This window comes from Artibeus jamaicensis, unplaced genomic scaffold (assembly GCF_021234435.1).
Source record: "Artibeus jamaicensis isolate MK-2021 breed Jamaican fruit bat unplaced genomic scaffold, CSHL_Jam_final contig_1132, whole genome shotgun sequence".
NCBI lineage: Eukaryota > Metazoa > Chordata > Mammalia > Chiroptera > Phyllostomidae > Artibeus > Artibeus jamaicensis.
Window position 1 is genome coordinate 1,281,599 of NW_026521221.1, and position 14,179 is coordinate 1,295,777.

At 42.5% G+C, this 14,179-nt stretch overlaps 1 protein-coding gene and 1 non-coding gene across 2 annotated transcripts in view; one reads left to right on the plus strand and one right to left on the minus strand.

Annotated features, from left to right (window-relative positions):
• Window positions 1-14,179, plus strand: part of FMN1 (formin 1) — a 372,744-nt gene that overhangs the window by 42,358 nt on the left and 316,207 nt on the right. The window lies entirely within an intron of this gene.
• On the minus strand, window positions 12,610-12,716 carry LOC119040283 (U6 spliceosomal RNA). The gene has a single exon (XR_005080819.2). It is a non-coding gene; the product is annotated as a U6 spliceosomal RNA (small nuclear RNA).

Genomic DNA, 14,179 nt, shown 5'->3' on the forward strand with positions numbered 1-14,179 from the left:
ACCAAAAGAAGGATAACAACCAATTTAAAAACATACAACCAAAACTTCTAGGAAATTGAACTGTATAAAAGTCTGACAACCGAGGAGTTAAACATTCATTCATTCAGACTGCACCACAATGCAGGAAAGTGGGTTGTCCCACCCTGGTGAATACCTAAGACTCTGCCCCTTTCAACCTAACAGGTGCACTGAGACAAAGAAATATGCCCCAAATGAAAGAACAGATCAAAACTCCAGAAAAAGAACTAAGCAACAAGGAGATAGCCAACCTATTAGATGCAGAGTTCAAAACACTAGTAATCAGGATGCTCACAGAAATGACTGAATGTGGTCACAAAATAAAAGAAGAAGTGGAGGCTGTGCAAAGTGAAATAAAGAAAAATATACAGGGAACCAACAGTGAAGGGAAAGAAACTGGGATGCAAATCAAAGACTTGGAACAGAAGGAAGAAATAAACATTCAACCAGAACAGAAGGAGAAACAAGAATTTTTTTAAAAAATGATAAGAAGCTTAGGAACTTCTGGGTCAACTTTAAACGTTCCAACATCCAAATCATAGGGGTGCCAGAAGAAGAAGAGGAAGAGCAAGAAATGGGAAACTTATTTGAAAAATAATGAAGGAAAACTTCCCCAATCCAGCCAAGGAACTAGATGTGCAAGTTCAGGAACCTCAGAGAGTCCCAAAGAAGTTGGATCCAATGAGGAACACACCCAGGCACATCATAATTAAATTATCCAAGATGAAAGATAAGCAGAGAATCTTAAAAGCAGCAAGAGAAAAGGAAGCAGTTACCTACAAAGGAGTTCCCAAAGACTATCAGCTGATTTCTCAAAAGAAATCTTACAGGCAAGATGGGGCTAGAAAGAAGTATTCAAATTCACAAACAGCAAAGACCTACAATGTAGATTACTCTATCTAGCAAAGCTGTCATTTAGAATAGGAGGGAGGGCAGATAAACTGTTTCCCAGATAAGGTCAAGTTAAAGGAGTTCATCATCACCAAGCCCTTATTATATGAAATGTTAAAGGGACTTAAGAAAGTCCCTTTTTCTTCTTTAAGAAAAAGAAGATAAAAAATATGAATAGTAAAATGACAACAAATTCACAACTATCAACAATGGAACCTAAAAAACAAAAACAAACTAAGCAAACAACTAGAACGGGAACAGAATCACAGAAATGGAGATCATATGGAGGGTTATCAGTGGGGAGTTAGAGGGGAGAGGTTGGGGGGGAAGGTACAGGGAATAAGAAGCATAATTGGTAGGTACAAGAAAGACAGGGGGAGGCTAAGAATAGTATGGAAAATGGAGAAGCCAAAGAACCTATATGTATGACCCTTGGAGATGGAGAGGGGGTGGAATGCTGGAGGGAGGCAGGTGCAGGGTGGAGGAGGATAAAGGGGAGAAAAAATAGTACAACTGTAATAGCATAATCAATAAAATGCACTTAAATTTTGAAAAAAAAGACTGCAAAATTTTTCTACAGTGTGCACAGTTTATTTATCCCTGCTTGCATGGACCAGCATCTCCTGTTCCTCCATTTCAAAGGGAGAAGATACTAGAAGAATCTACTGGTCATTAATCAGTTGACTGCCAGAACCCAGCTCTTTTTTCCTCCCTGCCTAGGCATGGAATTCTACAAAAGTCACCAATAAGGTTCATAAAATAGAGTGAATGCGACATGGGGAATTAACATTTATTACAGTGTCCCCTACTGTGTAAGACTAATTACATGGAAATTTCATTTACAGCTTAGAGGTCTGTACTTTGTACACCATCTCAGGCCTCTGTGTGTGTGCAAGAAAAGAAATGAGATTTGCTGAAGGAGAGCTCTGGGACCATACAGTTTTTGCTTTGTTTTTGGCTTCTGCATTTTTATCCTTTGAATATTTTTTTTTAAGTTACTCAATTAGACCAGTGTGCTTCTGTGACTGAGAAAAGCATTCTGCCAGTATAAACCATGTTGATAAGTCTGATCTGCCAAAATGACTTAAAATGCCATCCATGCTTTTTTTGTTTTTAGAAATGAGAGTTTACTCTCAAGAAGAATTCTATTTGCTGGCTCATTCTTGTCACTGTCATCTATCAGATCCCGTTTCATCCACAAATAGCTTGTTTTGTTTTTCCTCAGCTCACAAGCTCATCAGAACACTGCCTCCCTGGGGGATTACGCTCCTCTGGCTCCCTGTGAGCTCCAGGACATTTCCACTGGGAGCTAAGTAGCTTAGAGGTGGGTTTCAAGACAGGGGTAGCTACAAAATAGTAGCTAACTACTGTTTTGTTTAAACACTAAATCATTATCCTCATTAAATTGCAGGGACTTCATGAAATACATGTTCACTTGTTCAGGGTTTTATAACAGTTGGACTGAGAATGTCAATTGCCCAGTGTGACCAAGAACAGGGTCCCAGGTGTGTGGCTTACTGAGGAGTCTGAGAAACAACGTCTTTCCTTAGGAAAAAATAAGGATCCATAATTTTTCAAGTGAGAAATGTGTGCTCTAGCATAAAGGGAATGGATTATTTTTAATGCTTTAAAAATAGGTAAGGTAGTATTTTAAAATGTATATTCCAGATAGACAATAAAGTATGTCTCAGTTCTGAAAAATTTAAACCTTGATTTTTACTGCATACAGCCCTATTTATGGAGTATTCTTGCCAAAGAGCTGAATGTATATGTAATCAGACAACCAGGGCTAACTTCCCATTCGCAGGAAATATGGGAGCCAGAGGGATAAGTTAAGCAACACCACAAGCAAGCAGACAGATGAGTCCATACATGGGACTGGTCTAGTTTGTTTTGTTTTTTTTTTAGCTGAGTTATAAGTGACAAATTTGTGTAAGGTTAAGGTGTACAACATATTGATTTAATGCATTCATGTATTGTAATATGATTACCACCATAGCATTACAAAACCCTTAATCACATCACATAGTGATCATTTCTATTGTGGTGAGAACAATTAAGATCTTGTCTCTTAGCAACTCTGAAGTTTATAAGGCAGTCAACAAAAGAGACAGACAGGGGTTAGGGGAGACTTATTAGCCTGGTAAATATATGTGGAAAACTTTGAAATATATTTGAAATAAGCAAACTATAAAAAGACACTTTAGGAATAATTGTGAAAATTGAATATGGACTACATATTTGAGATTACCAAGGAATTATTATTTTATCTGTTAGATATGACCATGGCATTGAGAGTCTGTAAGACAGTGGTTTTCAGCATGGGGCCTCTGACTAGCACCTCCAGCATCACCTGGAAGAACATGAGAAATGAAAATTCTCACCCCACCTCAAACCTACTGAAAATGAAATTCTGGGGGTGGGACCCAACAAAAGTGTGAGAATCACTGATATAAGAAAATATCCGTATTTTCAAAGAGTCCATAGAGGTGAAATGATATAAGGTCTGATGACAGTATTACTGTCATTACTTCATTATGACATTACTTCTGATGACAGTATTAAAATAAAGGTAAAAATTTGATGAAGCAAGTATGGCAAAATCCTAATTGTTTTGTTGAGTAATATGTTTGTGTGGCTGCACTATATGATTCTTTCTATTTTTGTGTATGTTCATTAGACAGTTTTGGGGAACCTTACAACACACATGCACACGAAAGGAGAATTGTTCTCAGAGAAAACAAACAAGCAAACAAAAACTTGATTTTAAATTTTATATAAAGTTCACGTTTGCCTACAGAAAACTGGGGTAAGTATAGGCTTTGCCTTGAACCACTTGGCTGAATGGCCTTGGTAAGCCAGTTTCCAGGAACCTCATCATTCTCATCCGTGAGGTGAGGAGGTTCAACCTGTGATCCATTGTGAAGGTCCTTTCAAGCTTGCTCTTCCTCATTCTCTGAGCATTCAGATGAGTGGTCAGGAATGCTCCTCAGATGTGTTTCTCAAGTCTGGGGTTTGATCTGTGGGTGAGCATGTTTCTTTCTCTCTCTCTCATCCATTTTTTAGAGGATAGCAACATGCTGTGGGATGACTGAAGCCCAGGCACATCACCCTCTGACAGAGTAGATAGGGTATGAAATTTCATGAAGAAGATCCCCACGGATATGAAATGTGACCTGCCTTCCAGGTTGGGCCAGAGATGGCGAAGGCCCAGAGCAGAGTTGGGTACCTGTTGTTCCTGGCATTTGTCTTGAGTCCTTTCTTTTGCCTTTAACCATTGCTGTGGTCATGACCTCCTCAAACAGGGTGTCAACTCTGAGTGGGCTCGGGAGCCCTAATTCATAGCTGTCACACTTCAATGACCCTACTGATTAGAATAGTCAAAGCCATGCACCGAGTTTGACAGACGGCAATGGTTCCCTCACTGCTGGGTCGAGTCAGGTTATCTAGCAAACCATGAAAATGCAGAATTGCTTGGTTAATTCAGCCTCTGTGTGTCCACGTTGAGGGGCTAGACAAGAGGAAGGCAGCATCTCTCTGGGGAGGCTGTGGGGGCATGCCAGGCCAGTCTGGGGAGGGGATGGCCAAGGAAGAGATGATGGGAATATGGGAACGTGTGTGGAGTCGCTACACATTGCATTGGCAAGAGGAAGGGAAAATGAAATAGGAGGAAGCTCACGAGGATAAGGAACAACAGCTGCAGAGTCCAGCAGCCAGGAGATGTATCCTCTACCTACTCCTCTCTAGATTACCTGATAGAAATGCAATTCCCAGGAGTGCAGGCAATCAGTGATAGAGTTCCCACTTGACAGAGCGGTTCCTGGAGGCCTCTCCCCAGTGAAGGCATTTGCTTATTTTCTCTTCTCATGTTCCTTCATTCCTTTCATTTTCTTACCTTGACTTTGACCCTGCCTTTACCTTAGCAAACAAGGTACGCCCATGGGCACTGGCTAACATATGACAATAACAGCAACAATGCTTTGTTTGTTGAGCACTTATATACAATCAGTTGAATTGAACACTTGATAAATGTTGTATTTAATTCAAACAAAAATCTATACAATAGCTGTTATACCCATTTTACAGATAAAGAACAGAAAGTCAAAGAAGTGAGGTAAGTTGCCTGGGGCACTCAGCTAGTAAGTGGCAGAACCTAGAGTTCAGCCCAGGTGCGACCCACTGTAACTGTGGTCCCTCATCTCTCTCTGCCTCACTGCTGTACCTTCTTCCATGGTGACAGAGACTGGGGTGAAAACCTGGAGCCAGCGCAGTGGGGCCGTCTGTTGAGAGGGCCACACAGTGGAGGGGCTGCAGTACCCACAATCCCTCAGTTTCCTTAAGGCCCATAATCATGTAGAAAAGCCATTCCCCAGTATAAAGAAATGTTCAAGCATTTCCCATAGCATATTAAAAGGAAATATACTGTTCACTTTTAGTAGGAAAATTAGTTTCTAGAGCAGAGTCTAAACAAACCCAGAGTCCTCCCCTGGGAAAGCTTTCTTGGTCAGTTGTGTTGTACTGAGTCTCCGGGGGCTACGTTAGTTCATAGTCATGTAGATTTCTTTTTTCTTCTTAGGAATATATAGTTACCCTTCTCCTTTAAGATAGGCAGAGAGAAAGAAGATAGAATTCCAGAATGCTTCTAAAATTTTTTCCTACTCGGTAGCCCCTACCTCTCAACTAGAAGAGCCAAATGTGGACCCGCAGCTTATTTGCAGAGTGGCTGCAGTAGTGAAGGGACTCACCAGGACAGGGGATGGGGTGGGCAAGGGCAGAGTTGACTGAAGAAAGCTGTGGACAGAACCAGCAACCGCAGCGACATCTGTGGGGTCACACTAGTGCTTACACGGAACTCCCACATACAGTAATTACCAGGAGATCTGCACAGAAATCCCCACAAGGTGAGTGGGTATATTTCTGTCTGCTTTTTTAAAAAAAGTATTTATTTGGTTTATGCCCTACCTCGTTCCAGAAGGGATTTTAAGAGACTTACATTCAGTGTAGAAGATAAAATGCATTTAAAACAAGTGTTAGGGATTAGAAAACATTCTTTTTGACAGGGTCATATTTGACCTTCTTAAATTTTGTATCCAAAGCACTCTGGAACCCTTAACACAGCCCTTGATCCATTTTCAGGAAAAAATAACTTGAATTTTATTCATCAATGAAATTACTTGTTTGGGCACTTTCATTCTGAAACATCATCGTATGAGATTAGGAAGCAGCTGTTTAAGAACCATTCCATAGACAGAAGAAGTGGGTACATTTCATTCCTATTTGAAGTTGTTCCTAAGCACTTCCACCTCTGTTTATGGTTATGTTTCCATTCTCGTGGGTGTGCAGTAGATGTGCATAAAATGTGTATTTTTCATCATCTCTCCAAAGACATAAACCTCTTCAGTAGTATGTACTTTCTGGGATTGCTAACAGTCCTGTCTCACAAGCAGGGAATGCCATCTCCATTGGAAAGAGGCTGGAACCAAGACTCAAGGAAGGTACTAGCCAAGTAAACAGCATAGGGAAGACTTGATGTTGAATCCCTGTCCTCCATTACACTGCATTGCCTTGTCTGCTGTGGCCATGGAGCCACCTTTGAACTGTGACAGTGAACACAGCCCTGTCGTTGTGATTGTTTGTGTTGATGTCCACAAAGCACTCAAAAATCATCCGGTCATTCAACAGCATTCATTGAATACCTATCACCTAGTCATCACTGTTCCAGATATAGCAGACACAGCAGTAGGCACACACACACAAACAACTAGTCCCTGTCTTCATGGAGCTGGCACTGAGGACCAAAATGTGATCAGTAAGTTCTATACTTGGTTAGCCGGGCATATGTGTGACGGAGAGAAACAAGGCAGAAAAGAGGACAGGAAGTGCCTCTGTTCCATGGTTTTATGGTCCATAGAATAGGAAGCTTTGTATTGGTATATAATGCCCAATGGTGATCCTGCCCAGTTTTATGTAATGTATTTTAAGAATATGGCATAACCCTGGGGAAGTAGCCTGATTCCAACAGCATTCCACGGAGAGTCACTTCTGACCACAGGCCTTGCCAGTTAAGCTTTTGGTTTCTCTAGCTTCACGCCTGCCAAGAGGCCTCCTTGCTCCTCCAGGGATTGCTTTTCTCACATTTCAGAAGGACAGTGCATTCTTGTGTCAGGTGTGAAAGGGATCTTTCCCACTGGATGCCAATGAGAAGAAGCACCAGGGAAGGCTGGCTGACAGAGCCCACACTCTCCTCTCTAACTGGGTTATTCTTCGCGCTAGCTGATCTCACTCTGAGATCTTCCTGCGGTTGCTCCGTTTGTACCAACACCTAACATCGCTATTCTCTGGGACACATCTTCGCATCTTTGCGAGGGGATGCGATTCTGAAAACTCAAAACTTCACACTGGCCTTTAGAAAAAAAATGTAGAAAAACTTCTGGAACAAGGTCCCAAGTTGTTGTATATGTACCATCTAAAGTGCTTACTGGTTTTGGTGGGTGCAGCTCAAATAGCACATCATTTGAGTTTTGACACCTTTAAAATTTTTTTCTTGGGGGAACACACAGGGCAGGGAGGGGGAACCCTGGAAGATAATTTGAAGAGAGGAAATCAAACAAAATATTTCAAATGTACAGGCTGCCTTAATTTTAGCTGTGCAACATTGTGATTTGGATGTGTTTTATTTTTAAGTTTATTTTTTTAAGAAAAAAGTAAGATAGCCCTGGCCAAGTGGTTCGGTTGGTTGGAGTGTCACCCATATACCAGGAGGCTGCAGGTTCTATCCCCGGTCAGGGCATGTACATGTATGGGAGGCAACTGATCCATGTTTCTCTCTAACACTGTTCTTTCTTTTTCTCTCTTTCTTCCTCTGTCTCTAAAATTAACAAATCCTTGGGTGAGGAATTTTTTTAAAGGGGAGATAGCTGAATGAGCGAGAGGTGTAGCAACTCCACCAGGGTCATAGTTTTCTTTTATCTTTCAGTGCCCTTACACTTGACCTTGTGGCTGACTGTCCCACAGTTAGTTACGAAGTTCTCCCAGCCCACTGCTGTTTCCCTTCTTGCTCGTAGCAAATCCAGACACGTGGAGAGCAGCAGCCAGGTGCAAGGTGGGGTGGCGGTGCACCCAGAGAACCTGTTTTGAAACTGCATTTGCTTGGCAAGCACACTGTTTTTATATAGATTGCTGTTTGTTGAGTGGTTTGGGACGAGATAGGCTGGAACTGTGAGCTCAGCGACCTTTTCCCACTGCTTCCAGAGCCATCCTTAGGCCACTGAAAACAGCCTTGCCATTATTTTATTTTGTCTCTTCTTTTAAACTTTATGTCAGTTCCTATAACCCCACTTAGAATTAGTGGAATTATCTAATATGATAATTCACTAGGTCTACTTATCATTTCATAGAAAGCAGTGGTTTTCTGGCTGTTTTGTAGTGTTTGTACTTATGGAAGCTTTGTGGTTTGACATAGGGCCTTGGACTTGTCCACCACACGGGCTGTGTTCTTTTGAACTCCAAGCAGATAATTTGACATATGTACTTTTAGTTATGTTACTATAAACAACTAGAAAGGTTAATGGCTCCCTAATTTGCCCCAAAGATGTATGAACATGTCTCTGTGGCTTTAGGATCCTTTGAAGAAAACAGCAACACTCACAGTTGTCATTACTCATAACTGTAGAAATTTAGGGATTGAGAAGGTATAATCGTTCTACTGAGAGGATTATCTAGCTTCACCCCCATTCCTAACACAGAGTTCTGGAGACGGAGCAACCTCCTTAAGGTAAGTAGCGAGCTGGTGCCAGAGCCGGGATTAGGACGAGGTCTCCAGCGTTCCAGTGAATGCACTTTCCTTGGGGTTGTGGTCCTGCTTGCACTCATTCACAGTTGTGTCCATACTCTGACAGCCCTGTTAGAGATCAACTGTTCTCTTTGGAACAAGGAAACCCAGAAACACTATGTGGTCTTGTCCAGCCTCACAGAGGTTGTAGGTACCAGAAGTGGGACTAGCAGCCCGGTTCTTTTTTAGCCAGTACCCTGATTCTTCACAAATGGCTGCGCCTTACACGGCGTTTTAACTCAGAACCTAGAGACTCCCATGAACTCAGTCACATAGTGGTTTCTTCTTTTGAGTAGAACTGTTGAAGGACATAGCTCTGCGTGACAGTGGCATTCAGCAGGGAAGGCAGAGAGATGCAGCTCCACCTCCAATTCTCTGTGATTCTGTTGATTCGTGGCACATCTCATGCACAAAGTCAGGACGTGACTTAATGTTCCTTTCCGTTGGAGAATTCTGTGCTCCTTTTCCAGCCCTGTATGTTTCTTTGTGTTTCGTCCAGTAGAGGGGGGTATGTACTCACAGACCAGCAGACCCCCAGGCTCCTTCTGCAAGTTGGATTATTGGGAAGACACCTGGTGGTGAGAGATGCAAGCCTGGGCAGGACAGCACGTGGGAGGAGCTGGAGATGGTGCGAGAGTTCAGGAGGCTGTGCTGCTGGGAATCAGCAAAGGAAATTAAAGGTATTCCTTGGAAACACACCCCCAGGGTCCCAGAAATTCTTTTTAGGTTAATGCCTCCCCAAGAAGAGTGACAGGCTAAGAAACTGCAGGTTTGAATGTTTCTATTGCAATACTTGCTGCTCTTAGGTGTGGTAAGTGTCCCGGGTATGACATATGCATAATGTCACGCTGGTCCTGGTCTGGGGTTCCTTTTCCAAATGACGCAGTGTTGGCTACATTGGGAAGAATTACAACCTTTTCTCTTAGCACCAATTGCACACAGGCTGCTTCTTCACATCCGAAACCTGTGTGCTGAGGTCTGGGAAAGATCCACTGATTCTTCCATTTTTAGTTAAAGTGATAGGCCACGGTGCATTAAGACAGAGTCCTGAGAAGAAAAATGCAATGCTGATTTGTCCTGTACACAGTACAGTAGAGCAGGGAAAAGTACGAACACAGTCCTTCCTGGAGAAGCCAAAGCTGCAGAGGAGTTTCAGAGAAGTGCTGTTTTATTGACCACATTCAGCTGCTCCTAATGTGGACTCTCAGAATTGAGACGAGCATTTACAGCCAGGAGAGAAGGAGGGAGATGGGAGGAAGACAGGGGAGGAGGGACCAGTTTAGGGGCTAGAGTTAGTAATGGGGATGAAGAAAGGGAGCAAAAGAAAGTCTTGAGTTTCTTCTTCAGACCCAGCTGTGTAAAATATATTTTTGAAGTCTTTTGCCTCACTGACCTAAACAGTTGTGTTAGGTGGCATGGGTCATTTCAGGGCATTTCCGGGCATCTGGATACCCCTATTTCTGTTTTCTTTCTTGTAGAGGGTCTAGGCAGGCGTGGGAAAATCTTGATAACATGCTCCATCTGATGAGAGGCTTTCTCTTGGGATACAAGAGCTTTTCTCATGTCTACTTAAATAATATTTAGTGGCTGGCGGAGGTGTTCCTGTCACTTGAGGCTGGATCACCCCCAGAGGGTATTTACCTAGTACGTGTTTGTTACATTTTCCCCATTTTTTCATTGCTCAGACCTGCCAGTATCCTGAGGGCCTTCCCTCATGGCCACAGTCTTTTGCCTTGAGGAGGTGGCCTGCAATGATGTTATCACCTGTCTGTATAAAACTTTGGTCATTGTGACTCCGAAGGACATTTCCCGAAGTAAGCACTTGGCATTGCGCATGACATTCAACTCTTTGAGCAGTCATGTGGAATATACAGTGACTCAGTCCCAGCCCCGTGGGCGCCCCCCAAAAGTGATCTGGGCTGCAGCAACGCACAGCGAACAAATAGATTGGGGACCAGTTACCAATACAGGCTTTTCAAAACCTATTTCCATCTCCAGCTAACACTGACCTGTTCAGAAAGGGTACCATGTAAGTCCATAGAAATAATGGTGCTCGTTCTTATTTAAAACAGGTCTTTCTGGTGTGTGGCGCAATGCCGCAGCCATCTCATTCGATCCTCTCACCAGTCCTGCGGTGGCCGTCACAGGCATGGTTCATTTTACCCGTGCAGAAATGGAGGCCCCAAGTATGGGCCAGCTCCACTACAGAAACAGAGTTAGTCAGAGGTGGAAGCAGAGCTCACGACTAGATTTTCTCAGTACAAGTATAGTTTCTTTTAAAATGATAACATCTTAATATATAATGCAGCTAATGTGCATGGTTTTGTTCTAAAAACTGGAAGAACTATAGTGTTGTTAAAAGATTCAGATAATTTCCCAAGTCTTCTGGAAAAATATTTTCCCTCATTAAGATAATACATTCTTCTTTTGATATACATATATATATATATATCACTGTAGAAATTATGTATGCGTTTATCATTAGATAAAACTTTGGAAACACAAGAATTAATTTCAAAAACTAATAAAACTGTTCAATCTTGCAACTCTGAAATAAACACAGTATTTTTGAACTTTTAAAATTGCATGTCTGTATTAACAAAATTTTAATTGTTTTATACTATATCATAGAATTTTCCTATATCATTAAATTTTCTTAAAATTAGTTTTAATATTTGCATATATTTCATGAAGTACATTCACCGTAGTTTTCAAACGACCCCCCTCCTCCGAGGTTGTGTCAGTCCTTGCTGTCAGAAACTAGTCCAGCACGCAACTTTTTATCTGAAGTTTTTTTACATTTCTGAATAGCTTCATGAAACTAAAGCATCTAAAAAGTATATATGCGTTTAGTTTTTGAGGTAGAAACTAAATGCGAGCAGAGCAAGGGCTCACTGGCACAGAGGAAAGTTCTCTGAATTTGGGGGGACGGATCAGGAGCAGAAAGGTGTTTGGTCCGTGGAAACCAGAGGCTCTTCCAGCTGTGAGATCTTCTCAGATCTCGGTTTAGCCACCACTTCCTTTACCATTTTCTCAGACATCATCTATCGTATACGTACCAAATATCAGACTGCGTGGTGTTCTCATGTGCCTCATGGCGTTCCACACTTGCTCTTTCACAGCACTTATCGGGTCACATGCTAATGGCCTGGTTGCTTCTCAGTGACTTCTCCAAGACCAAAAGCTCTTAAGAGTGGGGACCCTGCCTTAGTACTCAGGGCAGTGCGTGGTACATCATAGGTTCTTGTGTTAAGTCTGCCCATGCTACCATAACAAAATACCAGACTGGGTTGCATGAACCATAGACGTTTATTTTCTCACAATTTTGGAGTCAGGAAATCCAAGACTGAGTTGCCAGCAGAGTTTGTTCACTCCGAGGCCTCTCTTCTTGGCTTGCAGATGGCTGCCCTCTTGTCTGTCGCCTCTTCACATGGTCATGCCTCTATGCACTTGTATGCCCTTGCTGTATCCAAATTCATTCTTCTAAGAACACCAATCAGACTGGAATACGACCCACCCTACTGGCCTCATTTAAACTTAATCACCTCTATTTTTTACTTTTTTAAAAATTGAATTCATTGCCATGACATCGGTTAATAAAATTATACAGATTTTGGTTGTACATTTATGTAACACATCATCTGTATATTGTACTGTGTGTTCACTGCCCCAAGTCGAGTCTCCTTCATCACCAATTCATGTCCCCTTTGCCCTTTTCTACCTCCCCCTGCCCCCTCCCCCCGGTAATCACCATACTGTTGTCTGTGTCTATGGCTTTGTTTCTTTTCTTAATCCCTTCACCTTTTCATCCAGCTTTCCAGCCCCGCCCTCCACACTGTCAGTCTGTTTATTTTTTAAAATTTTTTTCAAAAAATACGGAATGCTTCAAGCATCTGTGTGTCATCCTTGCAGAGGGAGCGAGATGATCTTGTCCGTGTCGTTCCGGTTTTAGTGTAAGTGCTGCCCAGGTGAGCACTTACTCACCCTTCGAAGGCCCCGTCTCTACATAAACTCACATTCTGAGGTACGAGGGGTTAGGCCAACATATAGGTATGGGGGGAGCATAGTCCAGTCTATTACCTTACTCCTTATTCATTTTTTTATTATGAAATATTTGACATGCTTGTAGATGAATTAGAAGATAATATTCACATTCCGGCTGCCTACCTTCTGGACGATGGCCAGAGGTCTGAGTGGTGGAGGCAGTCTGGTGCCCTGCAAGTGCCAGACCCACACTCGGAGCCCTCAGTGTGTGTCTTGGCCAATCACGTGATCTTAACCACCCCCAGCGTCAGTCTGCTCACCTGCACAATTGGGATAATAACACCTACTTTAGCAGGTGGTTGTGGGACTAGATGAGATCATACAGGTGGGGGTGTCCAGAGCACTGTGTGCTGTGAGGCAGACACCAGACAGTGCCGGTTTAACCAGTCAGTGCAAAGGTAGGTTAGAAATAAGAAGCATTTCAGTTTAGTGATGGGGGAGGGCTCAGGTACTGACTGAGTTCTAAGAGTCCTCGAGTTTTAAACAGTGATTTAGTAACTTTAGCATTGTTATGTATACATACTGCCACCCCAGCCTCATATTCATTTCAGCTCAGTTAAGACTGGTGGTTTATGAACCTTTTTTCCTTTGGGAAAAAAAAGGTTGGTATATTAAATTATTTATATATAAAGCACTTGTTTATTAAACCCCACAGTTTTCAGATTTCAATGAGTGATTTTAATTCTTGCCCCCAAGTTGTGGTGGCTAATCACAGTGTGGGGTTGCCTGGCTGCTGTTGTCATTGAGGGTTGTGTTGTTCGAGCTTTAAAATGTCTTTATGTAAAATATCATGATGTCTCAGTGTAAGGACAGTGATAACTTCTGGGAGGCACTTTATAAGTGGACCTTGAAACACCATAGGAATATAAATTCTCCTTTTAGTACATGGAAAGAGTATTCTCTGATGAACAGTTGCAGGCTATCAGGGCATAGAGAGAGGCTGTTGAATCTTTAGCATCCTCCAAGAATCAATAACCCAGAAAGTAGAGCCCTCACTTCTGGTCTTGTCTAAGCATCAATCATGACCAAATATTTTCAGTTAATCGGCTTCTCTTTGCCTCTTTCTGAGGATGTTAGAAATCATGGCCTTTGGATGTTCACAAGTCTACTTTTTACTCTTTTTTCCAGGGCAAGTGTTTGCTTTCTTTCTCTCTCTCTCCATCCTACTGCTGTTAGGCTTCTCCGCTGCTCCCATCACCGTGCTCTCCCCTTCCTTCCTCCTGCCTCATTCCTGGTTTCTGTTTCAACAAGCCTGCAGCCTACAAGCCTTTGTCATCTCTCCTTATTGCCCTTACTGTCTCCTGACCTGCCCGCATGCCTGGGCATTCTGCCATGCCTGCTGTTCCGTCTCTCATTCGTGTATATTTTCCGTCTCTCTCCAGCTCTCCCCCTGCC